Genomic DNA, 15,813 nt, shown 5'->3' on the forward strand with positions numbered 1-15,813 from the left:
ATCTCAAATTATACAGAAGCATCTTATCATCATTGTTAAGAATAAACTCATGTTCTACCATGCTCCTATAATCTAGAAAAGTAGGGGGCAATAGTTTTTCCTCTTTCTCATAATGCCTAATAGGTATCTCAAAATGTTTAGCAAGGCGCGCAACATAGATACCTCCAAAGATGGGGCCCTTTGTACGGTTCAGACTTAACCGTTTAGCAATAATAGCACCCATACTAACAGAATTGTCACGAAATAAAGCATGGAACAAAATAATAATATCAGGAACACTGAGGTTTCCATAGTTTCCGCGACCAATTAAGCATCGACTTGCAAATATTGCAAAGTAGCGTAACATAGGAAAATGTATGCTAGTAGTTCTTGCATCGGAAACCTTCCTCGATTCCCCTACAGTAATAGTACCAATAAAACCATCCACATCTTTATGATGTGGTTCCTCTAAGCTGCCCTCGAAGGGTATTCTGCAGACCGCACAAAAATCACGTAATGACATCTCCCTAGCCACATCATATAAATGGAAAGCTACTGAAGGAGGTGAATTCTTAGGATAATAGTAGAAGTTTTGCACGAAAGTATTGGTGAGTAAGAGATACTGTTCGATCCGGTCGTGGAGGAAGTCGATGAGGCCCGCATTATCAGCCATAGAATAAAAGTCTTCATAAATCCCGTCTGCTCTCAAGAAATCATCACAAGGCCATTCACATGGCCGTACTTCCGCCACGCGAGGAAGATTATACTTGGCCTTTTCTTTCTTCTTAGCTTGTTTATCCTTGGAGCCTTGGCTAGAAGAGCCCCTCAAAAATCTCTTAATCATTTTCTAAAAATTTCTGAAATTTTTAGTAACTCAAAATAAAAGTGAATCAAACTCAACAAAACTGATATCAACTACTCCCACAAGTGCCTAGAGCCTATATCATGCATTAGAATTACTTGGGACCTCATAATTTGACATGCAAGCTCAAGAACAGGGTCACCTAGGCAGCAAAAATTTGCAATGAATAAAGCACTAGAACAAAAACTAATTGGACCATTGGAGGAGTCACATACCAAAGAACAATCCCCCAAAGGAGTTTTGTGAATGGAGCTTTGAGCAAGGAGATCGAAAATGGCAGCAAAGTGAGCTAGAACTCGTGCTTGAGCTAGATGGTGATTTTTTTGGGAGGAAGATGAAGTGTGTGGGTGTAGGAATAAGTGGAGGGGGGCCACCGTGGGCCCACGAGGCAGGGGGCGCGCCCTGGACCCTTGTGGCCAGGTGCCAGCTCCCCCTGCTGTGTTCTCAGTGCCAAATATTCTCAAATATTCCAGAAAAATCATACTAATTTGGTAGGGCATTTGGAGAACTTCTATTTTCGGGTATTTTTTTATTGCATGGATAATTCAGAAAACAGATAGAAAACACTATTTTTGCTTTATTTATTCTAAATAACAGAAAGTAAAAATAGGGTACAGAAGGTTGTGCCTTCTAACTTCATCCATCTCATGATCATCAAAAGGAATCCACTAACAAGGTTGATCAAGTCTTGTTAACAAACTCATTCCGAATAACATGGAACTGGAGAAATTTCGAATAACACTAGTTTACCTCAACGGGGATATGAACATCCCCAATAATAAGAATATCATATTTCTTCTTGACAGTAGGAAGAGAAAATTCAAAACCTCCAATAATGATAGTTGGAATTTTTCCAATAGAATTGATACTTTGAACTTGAGGTTGTTTCTTCGGAAAGTGTACCGTATGCTCATTACCATTAACATGAAAAGTGACATTGCCTTTGTTGCAATCAATAATAGCCACTGCAGTGTTCAAGAAGGGTCTACCAAGGATAATCGATATATTATCGTCCTCGGGAATATCAAGAATAACAAAGTCCATTAAGATAGTGATGTTTGCAACCACAACAGGCACATCCTCATAAATATCGACAGGTATACCAGTTGATTTATCAACCATTTGCAAAGATATTTCAGTAGGTGTCAACTTATTCAATTCAAGTCTACGATACAAAGAGAGAGGCATAACACTAACACCGGCTCCAAGATCACATAAAGCAGTTTTAACATAGTTTCTTTTAATGGAGCATGTTATAGTTGGTACTCCTGGATCTCCAAGTTTCTTAGGTATTCCACCTTTAAAAGTGTAATTAGCAAGCATGGTGGAAATTTCAGCTTCCGGTATCTTTCTTTTATTTGTAATGATATCCTTCATATATTTAGCATAAGGATTTACTTTAAGCATATCAGTTAAGCGCATACGTAAGAAGATAGGTCTAATCATTTCAGCAAAGCGCTCAAAATCCTCATCATCCTTTTTCTTGGATGGCTTAGGAGGAAAAGGCATGGGTTTTTAAACCCATGGTTCTCTTTCTTTACCGTGCTTCCTTGCAACAAAGTCTCTCTTATCATAACGTTGATTCTTTGATTGTGGGTTATCAAGATCAACAACAGGTTCAATTTCTACATCATTATTATTGCTAGGTTGAGCATCAACATGAACATTACCATTAACATTATCATTAGGTTCATGTTCATCACCAGATTGTGTTTCAGCATCAGAAATAGAAATATCATTGGGATTCTCAGGTGTGTCTACAGCAGGTCCACTAGAAGCATGCAAAGTCCTATCATTTTTCTTTTTCTTCTTTTTAGAAGGACTAGGTGCATGTAAATTATTTCTTTGAGAATCTTGCTCAATTCTCTTAGGGTGGCCTTCAGGATACAAAGGTTCCTGAGTCATTTTACCAGTTCTAGTAGCCACTCTAACAACAAAATCATGTTTATTATTTAATTCATCGAGCAAATCACTTTGAGCTTTAAGTACTTGTTCTACTTGAGTGGTAACCATAGAAGCATATTTAATAATGAGTTTAAGTTCACCTTTAACTCTAGCCATATAATCACTCAAGCGTCCAATCATGTAACCATTACTCTTTAATTCTCTACCAACATAAGCATTGAAATTTTCTTGTCTAGCCATAAAGTCATCAAATTCATCCAAACATTGGCTAGGAAACTTAGTAGACTGGATTTCAACTTTATCATATCTATAGAGAGAATTTACCTTTACTACCTGTGTTGGGTTATCAAGACCATGTGTTTCCTCAATAAGTGGTATATTAAGACTATTTCTTCAACAGGAGGTAAATTCTTAACATCTTCAGCTTTAATACCTTTTTCTTTCATAGATTTCTTTGCCTCTTGCATATCTTCAGGACTGAGAAATAGGACTCCCCTCTTCTTCAGAATTGGTTTAGGAGTTGGCTCGGGAGTTGGCTCAGGAATTGGTTCAGGAAGAGTCCAATTATTTTCATTAGTCAACATATTATTCAATAGCAATTCAGCTTGATCGACTGTTCTTTCCTTGAAAACACAACCAACACAACTATCCAAGTGGTCCTTGGAAGCATCGGTTAGTCCATTATAAAAGATATCAAGTATTTCATTTTTCTTAAGAGGATGATCAGGCAAAGCATTAAGTAACCGGAGAAGCCTCCCCCAAGCTTGTGGGAGACTCTCTTCTTCAATTTGCACAAATATATATATTTCCCTCAAGGCAGCTTGTTTCTTATGAGCAGGGAAATATTTAGCAGAGAAGTAATAAATCATATCCTGGGGACTATGCACACAACCAGGATCAAGAGAATTAAACCAAGTTTTAGCATCACCGTTTAATGAGAATGGAAATATCTTAAGGATATAATAATAGCGGGACTTGTCATCATTAGTGAACAGGGTGGCTATATCATTTAACTTAGTAAGATGTGCCACAACAGTTTCAGATTCATTGCCATAAAAAGGATCAGATCCAACCAAAATAATTATCTCAGGATCGATAGAGAATTCATAATCCTTATTAGTAACAAAGATAGGTGAAGTAGCAAAAGCAGGTCACATTTAATTCTAGCATTTAGAGATTTCTGTTTAAGTTTAACTAGTAATTTCTTAAGATGAGATCTATCATTGCAAGCAAGAAAATCTCTAGCAGTTTCTTCATCCATAACATAACCCTCAGGAACAACAGGCAATTCATACTTAGGGGGAGAACCTTCATCATCACTATCTTCAATAATTTCATTTTCAATAATTTCATTCTCTCTAGCCCTAGCAAGTTGTTCATCAAGAAATTCACCTAATGGCACAATAGTATCAAGCATAGAAGTAGTTTCATCATAAGTATCATGCATAGTAGAAGTGGCATCATCAATAACATGCGACATATAAGAATTAATAGCAGAAGCAGGTTTAGGTGTGGCAAGCTTACTCATAACAGAAGGAGAATCTAGTGCAGAGCTAGATGGCAGTTCCTTACGTCCCCTCGTAGTTGAGGAAAAAATCTTAGTTCCTTCGTCTTTCAAGTTCCTCATAGTGATCAGCAGATATAAATCCCAAGTGACTCAAAGAATAGAGCTATGCTCCCCCGCAACGACGCCAGAAAATAGTCTTGATAACCCACAAGTATAGGGGATCACAATAGTTTTCGAGGGTAGAGTATTCAACCCAAATTTATTGATTCGACACAAGGGGAGCCAAAGAATATTCTCAAGTATTAGCAGTTGAGTTCTCAATTCAACCACACCTGGATAACTTAGTATCTGCAGCAAAGTATTTAGTAGCAAAGTAGTATGATAGTAACGGTAACAGTGGCAAAAGTAATAATAGCAGTTTTGTAGTAATTGTAACAGTAGCAGCGGTAAAGTAAATAAGCAAAGCACAATATGTGAAAAGCTTGTAGGCATTGGATCAGTGATGGATAATTATGTCGGATGAGATTCCTCATGTAATAGTTATAACATAGGGTGACACAGAACTAGCTCCAGTTCATCAATGTAATGTAGGCATGCATTCCGAATATAGTCATACATGCTTATGGAAAAGAACTTGCATGACATCTTTTGTCCTACCCTCCCGTGGCAGCGGGGTCCTAGTGGAAACTAAGGGATATTAAGGCCTACTTTTAATAGAGTACCGGACCAAAGCATTAAAACATAGTGAATACATGAACTCCTCAACTACGGTCATCACCTAGAAGTATCCCGATTATTGTCACTTCGGGGTTGTCGGATCATAACACATAATAGGTGACTATAGACTTGCAAGATAGGATCAAGAACTTACATATATTCATGAAAACATAATAGGTTCAGATCTAAAATCATGGCACTCGGGCCCCAGTGACAAGCATTAAGCATAGCAAAGTCATAGCAACATCAATCTCAGAACATAGTGGATACTAGGGATCAAACCCTAACAAAACTAACTTGATTACATGGTAAATCTCATCCAACCCATCACCGTCCAGCAAGCCTACGATGGAATTACTCACGCACTATGGTGAGCATCATGAAATTGGTGATGGAGGATGGTTGATGATGACGATGGCGACGAATCCCCCTCTCCGGAGCCCCGAACGGACTCTAGATCAGCCCTCCCAAGAGAGATTAGGGCTTGGCGGTGGCTCCATATCGTAAAACGCAATGAAACTTTCTCTCTGATTTTTTCTCCGCGAAAGCAAATATATGGAGTTGGAGTTGAGGTTGGTGGACATTCAGGGGGCCCATGAGGCAGGGGGCGCGCCCAGGGGGAGGGGGCGTGCCCCCCACCCTCGTGGACAGGGCGTGGCCCCCCTGACACTATTTCTTTCGCCAGTATTTTTTATTAATTCGGAAAAAGTTGCTCCGTGGATTTTCAGGTCATTCCGAGAACTTTTATTTTTGCACGAAAATAACACCATGGCAATTTTGCTAAAAACAGCGTCAGTCCGGGTTAGTTCCATTCAAATCATGCAAGTTAGTGTCCAAAACAAGGGAAAAAGTGTTTGGAAAAGTAGATACGATGTTGACGTATCAAATATCTACTGCCTCGCCCCCTCCCCATTACCAAAAGCCACATTTCCCCTGTTTCCGCCTTCCTTTCGAAGTTGAAACCTTCACTCCATGCTTGCAACATCGCCTCCTCGCCGGCGACCCTCCTTCACGCTGCTTGGACTCGTCGATTCAGGCAGGTAGTCCACACCCGACCCCATCCTCCTCCTCCTTCCACACCCCACATGCCCCGACCGCCAACGCGACACCTTCCACCCAAATCACCGACTCCTCCCCAAAATAAGCGCCACCCTAAGCCATGGTGCACGGAGTATAGCTAGGAGCTCAAGGAGCATTTGGCAGCAGAGAAGCAAGTCGCGGCTAGGCACCCGGATGAGGTCGCGGTGGCTGCCATTCGTGCTGACCCGCATATCTTCGAGGAGCACCTCGCTGTCGAGGCCATCATCGGTGCCTCGCACCGACGACACGACATGGTTGGCTACTTTAAACGACAGTTCGTGGCATTTTCTCAAGGCCACCGTCGGTGTCTTCGACAAAGACTACGGGGTGTTTTCTCAGTGTGCCCGTGCTTACCTCGACTCGAGAGCCAGCAGGTTGGTGCCCGGAGCGGTTCATGCAACTCACCACTACGACAAGGGCACCCACGATGTGGAGGCCTTGCCCTCTTCCATGTCCAAGGAGCCAATCATCATCGATATCTCTGACGATGAGGAGTAGCTTGTCTTATTAGCTCACTATAGGGACTTATGTTCAGTTTGCTAGCTACACCATTTATGTATGCTCAGTTTACCTGTTGCATGTGCTGCTCCTGCCTTTCCTTAACAAATTCTAGTGAATTGTCCTATCTAATTTTACCATGCAATCTGTTGCTCTAGTGTATAGGTTCTATATGTCATGCAATGTGGTGCTCACTTATTAGTTGTTTGGTTAATTAGTTGTCGTGTTCAGTTAACTGTTTGGTTCAATTCTACAAATGTGATGTTCAATTCTTCAGGGTGCAATTTTGTATTGTCTTCCATGTGAGAAATAAATCAAATTTATCTGTACAAAATACATGAGAAACAAATACAATTGCTATATATCCAAGTTGTCAAGCATGCTTGGTTTGGTTAATTGTCTGATCTTCTCGTATGTTATATATTGTGCAATGTGTTGCTCAGTTAACGTTTGGTTCATCTGTTGTGGTGTTTAGTTAACTGTTTGATTAAATTCTACAATGCAATGTTCAATTGTTGTGGGTGCATTTTGTTATTGTATACCATGTGAGAAATAAATCGAATTTGGTGGTACTAAATACATGAGAAACAAATACAATTACTATATTTCCAAGTTGTTAAGCATGCTTGGTTTGGTTGACTGTCTGATCTTCTAATAGGAGTATGTTATATTGTGCAATGTGGCGCTCAGTTCATGTTTGGTTCATTGGTTGTGGTGTTTAGTTAACTGCTTGGTTCAATTCTGCAATGCGATGTCCAATTGTCATGGGTAGAATTTTGTATTGTTGTGCATGTGAGGAATAAATCAAATTTGGCTGCACTCAATACATGAGAAACATATACAATTGCTATATTTCCTAGTTCTTAATCATGCTTGGTTTGGATAAATGGGTTTTCCATGTGGCTCGAATTAATCTGATGAATCTGTAATGTGCTTATTTTTCATCAACATATTTCACTAAAAGCATGTGAACCCTCACTTAACCTGATCACTAACTACCTTGTATGTGTTGCAGGGAAACAATGGGAAGCACTAAGGTTTACAATCGAGGTTCACACATGCATGGGCATTTATCTAATAGCACATTATTGTGCAATTGCAGGAAGCATTATAATATTTAGTTTTTTAACAATTTGTTCTTGCACATGTAGGTCCTGCTGTTAGAGGTTTTGACCCACTATTCGACCCTTTTTGCATATGGGGAAATGAGTTGTCCATGAATATCAGTCTAGTCAAGAAACTCAGAAAGGTTTTGAGGATAAAGAAATTAGCGACAAAATACAACAATATCTTTGTCTACACAATGAAGAAGACATCAGTTCACTAGAGGATGGTACTAACTATTATACCTTGGCTTTTTTATTCCTTTGCCCCATTTACAATATAGAGAACATATTTATGCACATCCTTGTTTTCAGGCCTTTCCAAAGCAGTTCACAGATGATTACCTCTCAAACCACCTGTATGGTCAGGAGGTGAGGAAGGTATTCATACAACACCCATGGTTCAATATTGAAGTGTTCCTGAAGAGGACGAAGGATGGACGGTCAATCCTCCATAGGCACTGCCCTAAAGTTGCAAAGATCTTCAACATCAATGAAGGCTCATTATCCGCCTTCCGCTTCAGCAGTTTTCCAAATGAGATTCATCTGTCTATGTACCGTCTATGATGCTAATTTCAAAAGGTTATAGATGTTGCATGTGAAACTTGCTGCTGGTCCAGTTGTGTAATGCGGTAGCTGAGTGCTGATGCTATATGATGTTGTACTCTGATGTATTTCAGTTATGAAATCCTGCTTCCTTAATATGAAAATGAAATATATTGTGTGCTTAATATGAAATGTCAATTAATAAATGGATTTTTAATAATAGGACAATTAGCCTGCTAATTGGAGTTTTTATATTGCAAGCAGTTATTGAGAAAACACCGTGGGTGATGACCTCAGACAATGCACACAGTTACTAGGAATAAAACATGTTGAATCAATGAACAATCACACACGACTTCCTCTTGAAAACTATTTGCATTAGGCCACCGCAAATGTTTACCACATAAAAAGTGTGTGTGATGGACAACCTATGCCACACAGTTTTTTCTACGCACCGTGTGTGATGCATTCGAACGCAAACAATAAAATTGTTAATATTGTCTGCAATGACAATGCTATCACAAAAGATTTAATGGGAAAATTGTGTGTGATGTACCTGCGAACGAAAACGATTTCCTTGGAGTGATTGTGTGGGATCTATATATGAACGGAAACGTACTTCTTGGATTAACTATGTGGGATGTACATACTAATGGAAATGTATTCTTTGGATTGACTATGTGGAATGTACATACAAACGTAAACGTTTAGCCGGGACTGACTGTGTGGGATGTACTTACGACTGTAAACGATTTGGCCTGTATAATTATATTTTTTTAGCACAACTATATGTATAATCGTATTTGATCACTTGCCCATCGCACATGACCTCATTTTGCCAAGCGTGTGTGACCGGAGGGCCTATCCCTGACGATTTCTGGGTCGTGTGGGAAGGCCCCTCTATCACACACACTCAATTGGCGACGGTTCAAAATGCCGTCGAGGAAAGGGGTTAAAAACCGTTTGTATAGCACCTCGTTGTACCAGTGATGTGTAACCCTAGGTATCCCTGGTGTATATATAAGCAAGAGGTTTTAGTCCATAGAGGGCAGAAGAACCATCATCCTACTCATCTAGGGTTTAGTTCATCTGATCTCGAGGTAGATCAACTCTGTAACCATCATATACACATAAATATAATCAAGCAGAACGTAAGGTTTTACCTCTTAGAGAGGGCCCTAACCTAGGTAAAAATTGCCCCTGCATTCACGTTTCCCCATTGATCCAAGATCCACAGCTCGGGACCCCCTACCCGAGATCCGCCGGTTTTGACAACGACATTGGTGCTTTCATTAAGAGTTCGGTTATGGGATCATCGAAGGATCGATGGCTCTCTTACTCATAAACAATGGCATCAGTGCTGGGTACATCTTCGTCCCCGGCCAGCTCTTCGCGTTCGAAGACATCGTTCTACACGCCAATTCGACCGGTCACCTTAACTGAATCGACAACTTTGCCTGTAAGTAGGAGATCAGGTTTGGTAACCTAGAGTACGTCGCTGATGCCCGAGGCGATCTAATCTTTACTGGGTTCTGATAACCCACAAGTATAGGGGATAATTGTAGCCTCTTTTGATAAGTAAGAGTGTCAAACCCAACGAGGAGCTAAAGGTAGAGCAAATATCCTCTCAAGTCCTATCTACCACTGATACGAATCTACGCACGCTTAGTGTTTGCTTTACCTAGAACAAGTATGAAACTAGAAGTACTTTGTAGGTTTGATAGGATGGGTTTCCAAGATAATAAAGAGCACGCAAATAAAAAGTAGGGGCTGTTTAGATAACGAAGCAATAAAGTAAATATAGCGAGTGTGGAAAAGTGATGGTAGGAGTTGTGGAATTATCCCTAAGCAATTGACTACTTTACTAGACCGATAGCAAGTTTTATGTGGGAGAGGCATAAGCTAACATACTTTCTCTTCTTGGATCATATGCACTTATGATTAGAACTCTAGCAAGAATCCACAACTATAAAAGATCATTAAGGTAAAACCCAACCATAGCATTAAAGCATCAAGTCCCCTTTATCCCATACGCCACAATCCCCTTACTCGGGTTTAAGCTTCTGTCACTCTGGCAACTCACTATAGGCGAATCATGAACATATTGCAACACCCTACAGCGGGAATCCCTCACGCTTGCACGACACGGAGGGCACAATAGGACAGCAACATAAGCACAAGCAAATTAAACCAATCATAGCAATTCATCAATCACCGATAGGACAATGAAAATCTACTTAGACATCATAAGATGGCAACACATCATTGGATAATAATATGAAGCATAAAGCACCATGTTTAAGTAGAGGGTACAGAGGGTTGCGGGAGAGTGGACCACTGAATATAGATGGGTGAAGGTGATGGAGATGTTGGTGAAGATGGCGGAGGTGTTGGTGAAGATCGCGGTGATGATGATGGCCCCCAGCGGCGTTCCGGCGCCCCCAGAAGCAAGGGGGAGAGATCCCCCCTTCTTCTTCTTCTTCCTTGACCTTCTTCCTAGATGGGAGAAGGGTTTCCCCTCTGGTCCTTGGCTCCCATGGCATGGGAGGGGCGAGAGCCCCTCCGAGATTGGATCTATCTCTCTGTCTCTCTCTGTTTCTGCGTTCTCAGATTTTGCCCCTTCACCATTTCTTTTATACCGGGAGATCCATAACTCCGATTGGGGTGAATCTTTCGCCCAGATTTTTCTCATAAAATTAGCTTTCTTGCGGCAAAAGAAGAGCGTCAACCGCCTTACTGGGTGCCCACGAGAGTCCAGGGCGCGCCTGCCCCTGGGGCGCCCCCTGTCTCGTGGCCCCCTCGGGCACCGTCTCGCGTTGGGTTTTCTTCCCAAAAATCACAAATATTGCAAAATAATTCTCAGTCCATTTTTATCCCATCTGGACTTCGTTTGATATTGGGTTTCTGCAAAACATAAAACATGCAACAAACAGGAACTGGCACTGGGCACTGGATCAATATGTTAGTCCCAAAAATAATATAAAAAGTTGCCAAAAGTATATGAAAGTTGTAGAATATTGGCATGGAACAATAAAAAATTATAGATACGACGGAGACGTATCAACATCCCCAAGCTTAATTCCTGCTCGTCCTCGAGTAGGTAAATGATAAAAAATATAATTTTCAATGTGGAATGCTACCTAGCATAATCTTGATCATGTATCTAATCATGGCATGAATATTAAGACACGAGTGATTCAAGGCAATATTCTATCATTTGACATAAAAACAATAATACTTAGGGCATCCCAACAAACAATCATGTCTTTCAAAAAATCAATGCTAAAGAACGCTATCCCCACAAAATCATATAGTTAGGCCATGCTTCATTTTCATCACAAAAAATACTCCCATCATGCACAACCCCGGTTTCAGCCAAGCAATTGGTTCATACTTTTTAACACGCTTCAGCTTTTTCAACCCTCACGCAATACATGAGCGCAAGCCATGGATATAGCACTATAGGTGGAATAGAATATGATGGTGGAGGTTTATGTGGAGAAGACAAAAAGGGAGAAAGTCTCACATCGACGCGGCTAATCAACGGGCTATGGAGATGCCCATCAATTGATGTCAATGCGAGGAGTAGGGATTGCCATGCAACAGATGCACTAAGAGCTGTAAGTGTATGAAAGCTCAAGCTGAAAACTAAGTGGGTGTGCATCCAACTTGCTTGCTCATGAAGACCTCGGGCATTTGAGGAAGCCCATCATCGAAATATACAAGCCAGGTTCTATAATGAAAAATTCCCACTAGTATATGAAGGTGAAAGCATAGGAGACTCTCTCTATGAAGAACATGGTGCTACTTTGGAGCACAAGTGTGGTAAAAGGATAGTAACATTGCCCCTTCTCTCTTTTTCTCTCATTTTTTCTGTTTTTTTTTATTTTTTGGTGGGCTTCTTTGGCCTTTTTTTATTTGGGCTTCTTTGGCCTCTTTTATTTTTCATAAAGTCCGGAGTCTCATCCTGACTTGTGGGGGAATCATAATCTCCATCATCCTTTCCTCACTGGGGCAATGCTCTAATAATGATGATCATCACACTTTTATTTACTTACAACTCAATATTACAACTCGATACTAGAACAAAGATATGACTCTATATGAATGCCTCCGGCGATGTACCGGGATGTGCAATGATCTAGCATAGCAGTGACATCAAATAAACGGACAAGCCATGAAAACATCATGCTAGCTATCTTACGATCATGCAAGGCAATATGACAATGAATGCTCAAGTCATGTATATGATGATGATGGAAGTTGCATGGCAATATATCTCGGAATGGCTATGGAAATGCCATGATAGGTAGGTATGGTGGCTGTTTTGAGGAAGATATAAGGAGGCTTATGTGTGATAGAGCGTATCGTATCACAGGGTTTGGATGCACCAGCGAAGTTTGCACCAACTCTCGAGGTGAGAAAGGGCAATGCACGATACCGTAGAGGCTAGCAAATTGCGGATAGGTAAGAGTGCGTATAATCCATGGACTCACATTAGTCATAAAGAACTCATATACTTATTGCAAAAGTCCACTTGCCCTCGAAGCAAAGTACTACTACGCATGCTCCTAGGAGAAGGGTTGGTAGGAGTTAACCATCGCGCGATCCCGACCTCCACAAATAAGGAAGACAATTAAAAGAGCACCCCATGCAACAAATTTGTCACACAACTTTTAAAATACGTGCATGCTACGGGAATCACAAACCTTAACACCAATATCCTTACTAAACACAACCATCTACTAGAACCTCCCACATATTATCATCTCTATATCACAAAACTATTGCAACGAATCAAACATATCATATTCAGCGATCTACAAGTTTTATGTAGGATTTTATGACTAACCATGTGAATGACCAATTCCTGTCATCTCTCTAAATAGATATAAGTGAAGCAACAGAGTTTAAATCTTTCTACAAAAGATGTGCCCATGCTATAACAAGTATAAGTGAAGCAAAAGAGCATTCTACAAATGGAGGTTTTCTATGTGAAGAGAAACAGGCAATCCAAACTTCAAATGATATAAGTGAAGCACGTGAAGGATTCTACAAAGCCATACTAAAAAGATTTAAGTGAAGTGCAATGAGCATTCTATAAATCAAGCATGGACTATCTCATACCAGCATGGTGCATAAAAGAAAAGTGAAAACTAAATGCAAAAGACGCTCCAAGACTTGCGCATATCGCATGAATGAAACGAATCCGAAAACATACCGATACTTGTTGAAGAAAGAGGGGATGCCTTCCGGGGCATCCCCAAGCTTGAGCTCTTGCCTCTCTTCCTTTTACTCATATTGATACCTCCTCGATCAAACATTTCATCCACACAAAACTTCAACAGAAAACTCGGTAAGATCCGTTAGTATAATAAAGCAAATCACTACTATAAGTACTGTAGCAAAACAATTCATATTTTGTTTTTGCATTGTGTCTACTGTAATATAACTTTTTCATGGCTTAATCCACTGATAGAAACTGATAGTTTCATCAAAATGAGTAAACTATGCATCAAAAACAGAATCTGTCAAAAACAGAACAGTTTGTAGCAATCTGAACATTCACCATACTCATGTTATCCCAAAAATTCTACAAAAAATATGAAAAATAAAAAATTCGTACTTAAAGACACTGCAAGAAGAATCAGAACTATTTGAGGTTCTCGTAAAAAATGTAAAATCGCGCACTACAATCAAAGTTTCTGTCCTGCACCGTACAAACCAACAAGCATTGTAAACATCTTAAAGGCAAACCTTGGCACATTATTTTTATAATACAATGGAATTGTACAAGGGGATAATTATTTTTGATGAAAAGTTTCTGTAATTAATATTCATAAAGTTTTTGTGAGCATGAACAAAGTTCAAGGAGCTCTCCCACTTCAACAATGCTTGTCTCTCTCACTTTCACTTTCCTTTTTGAAAAGTTTTTGGGTTCCCCTCTTTATTTCTTTTATTTTTAGACTATATGAAAGACTCAACAGAAATAAATGACTCTCTAAAACTTCCGGGTTGTCTCCCTGGTAGCGCTTTGTTTAAAACCATTAAGCTAGGCATATAGTGCTCAAGTAATGAATCCACCCGGATCCCAAGGTATATCAAAGCCAATTTTAACTAACAATGATTTGTAATTTAATAGTGAGCACAAAGTAACATAAATCAAGCAACAATGAAGTCTAACTCTCTTCCTATGCATCGGCATGTCATAAAAGAACAATTCATGCACACATAGTAAAGGCCAATGCATACTTTAAACAGTTTCTTGCAATTTTATCATATTGGAAACATAGCGAGGTGGAGATATAGTTCCTCTCTCATAATAATTGCAAGTAGGAGTAGCAAGCACATGCATATTATATCTATCAAAATCATCATGTGTAGTAATAAAAGTCAACCCATCAATATAATCCTTAATAAGCACAAACTTCTCCGATATAGTGTAGTCGAGAGAATTTAAAAAGATAATAGGACTATCATGCATGGGTGCAATAGCAACAATTTCATGTTTAACATAAGGAACTATAGCAACTTCATCTCCATAAGCATAATTCATATTGGCATCTTGGCCACAAGTATAGCCAGCATCATCAAAAAGGGATATTTCAAGAGATCAACGGGATCATAACAATCATCATAGCAATCATCCTTTGGTAAGCACGAAGGGGAATTAAACAATGTATGAGTTGAAGAGTTACTCTCATTAGAAGGTGGCCACGGGTAGCTAATCCGCTCTTCCTCCTTTTGTTCTTCGCTCTCCTCATCATCTTTTTCATCCAATGAGCTCACAGTTTCATCAATTTCTTCTTCCATAGCTTCCTGCAAAATATTAGTCTCTTCTTGGACAACGGAGACTTTCTCAATAAATGCATCAATATTGTAATTTTATTCATAATTTTTATAGCAATATCTAAGTATAGCAAAAATTTTAGGTCTATAAACTGAATCATCAAAATCTTCAAACTCTTTAAACATAGATTCAATCTCATAAGCTCCTATAAAAGCAACAAATTCTTCTATTTGTTCCACATCATAGTAATCATATATACCATTAGCATAAGAAGCCAAGGTTTTATTATCATTAAATTCACATGAAAAGGGAAGGTGTGGAGACTTCATCCTACAGAAACAAGTATAATCATATCTCAAGCATAGTTGCCTAGCATACCAATACAACATATAAATTTGATCCCATAATAGTTTCCCTTTTTGTGTCAAGCGATAATCCCTAAAGTATTCACGTTGATCCAACGTGTCTCCCATAACATAATTGAATGGGGCTTTCTCAGGATCATCAAAGTAGTACATAATTTCTTTCACATAACGAGCATCGAGGGTTTTAGGAGGTTCCCCATCTCCATGAGCAGCAAGTACATCTAATGTTTTTGGTATTTCGTGTTCCATATCCATAACTAAAGATAGAGAACAACTAAGAACAACAAATAAAAATTACTTAGTGATAAAGCAAACAAGCACACACGAGAATATTCACCCCACGCTATGAGTCCCCGGCAATGGCGCGAGAAAAAGGTCTTGATAACCCACAAGTATAGGGGATAATTGTAGTCTCTTTTGATAAGTAAGAGTGTCGAACCCAACGAGGAGCTAAAGGTAGA

The sequence above is a fragment of the Triticum dicoccoides genome, chromosome 2B (genome assembly GCF_002162155.2).
Source record: "Triticum dicoccoides isolate Atlit2015 ecotype Zavitan chromosome 2B, WEW_v2.0, whole genome shotgun sequence".
NCBI classification, from domain to species: Eukaryota; Viridiplantae; Streptophyta; class Magnoliopsida; order Poales; family Poaceae; genus Triticum; species Triticum dicoccoides.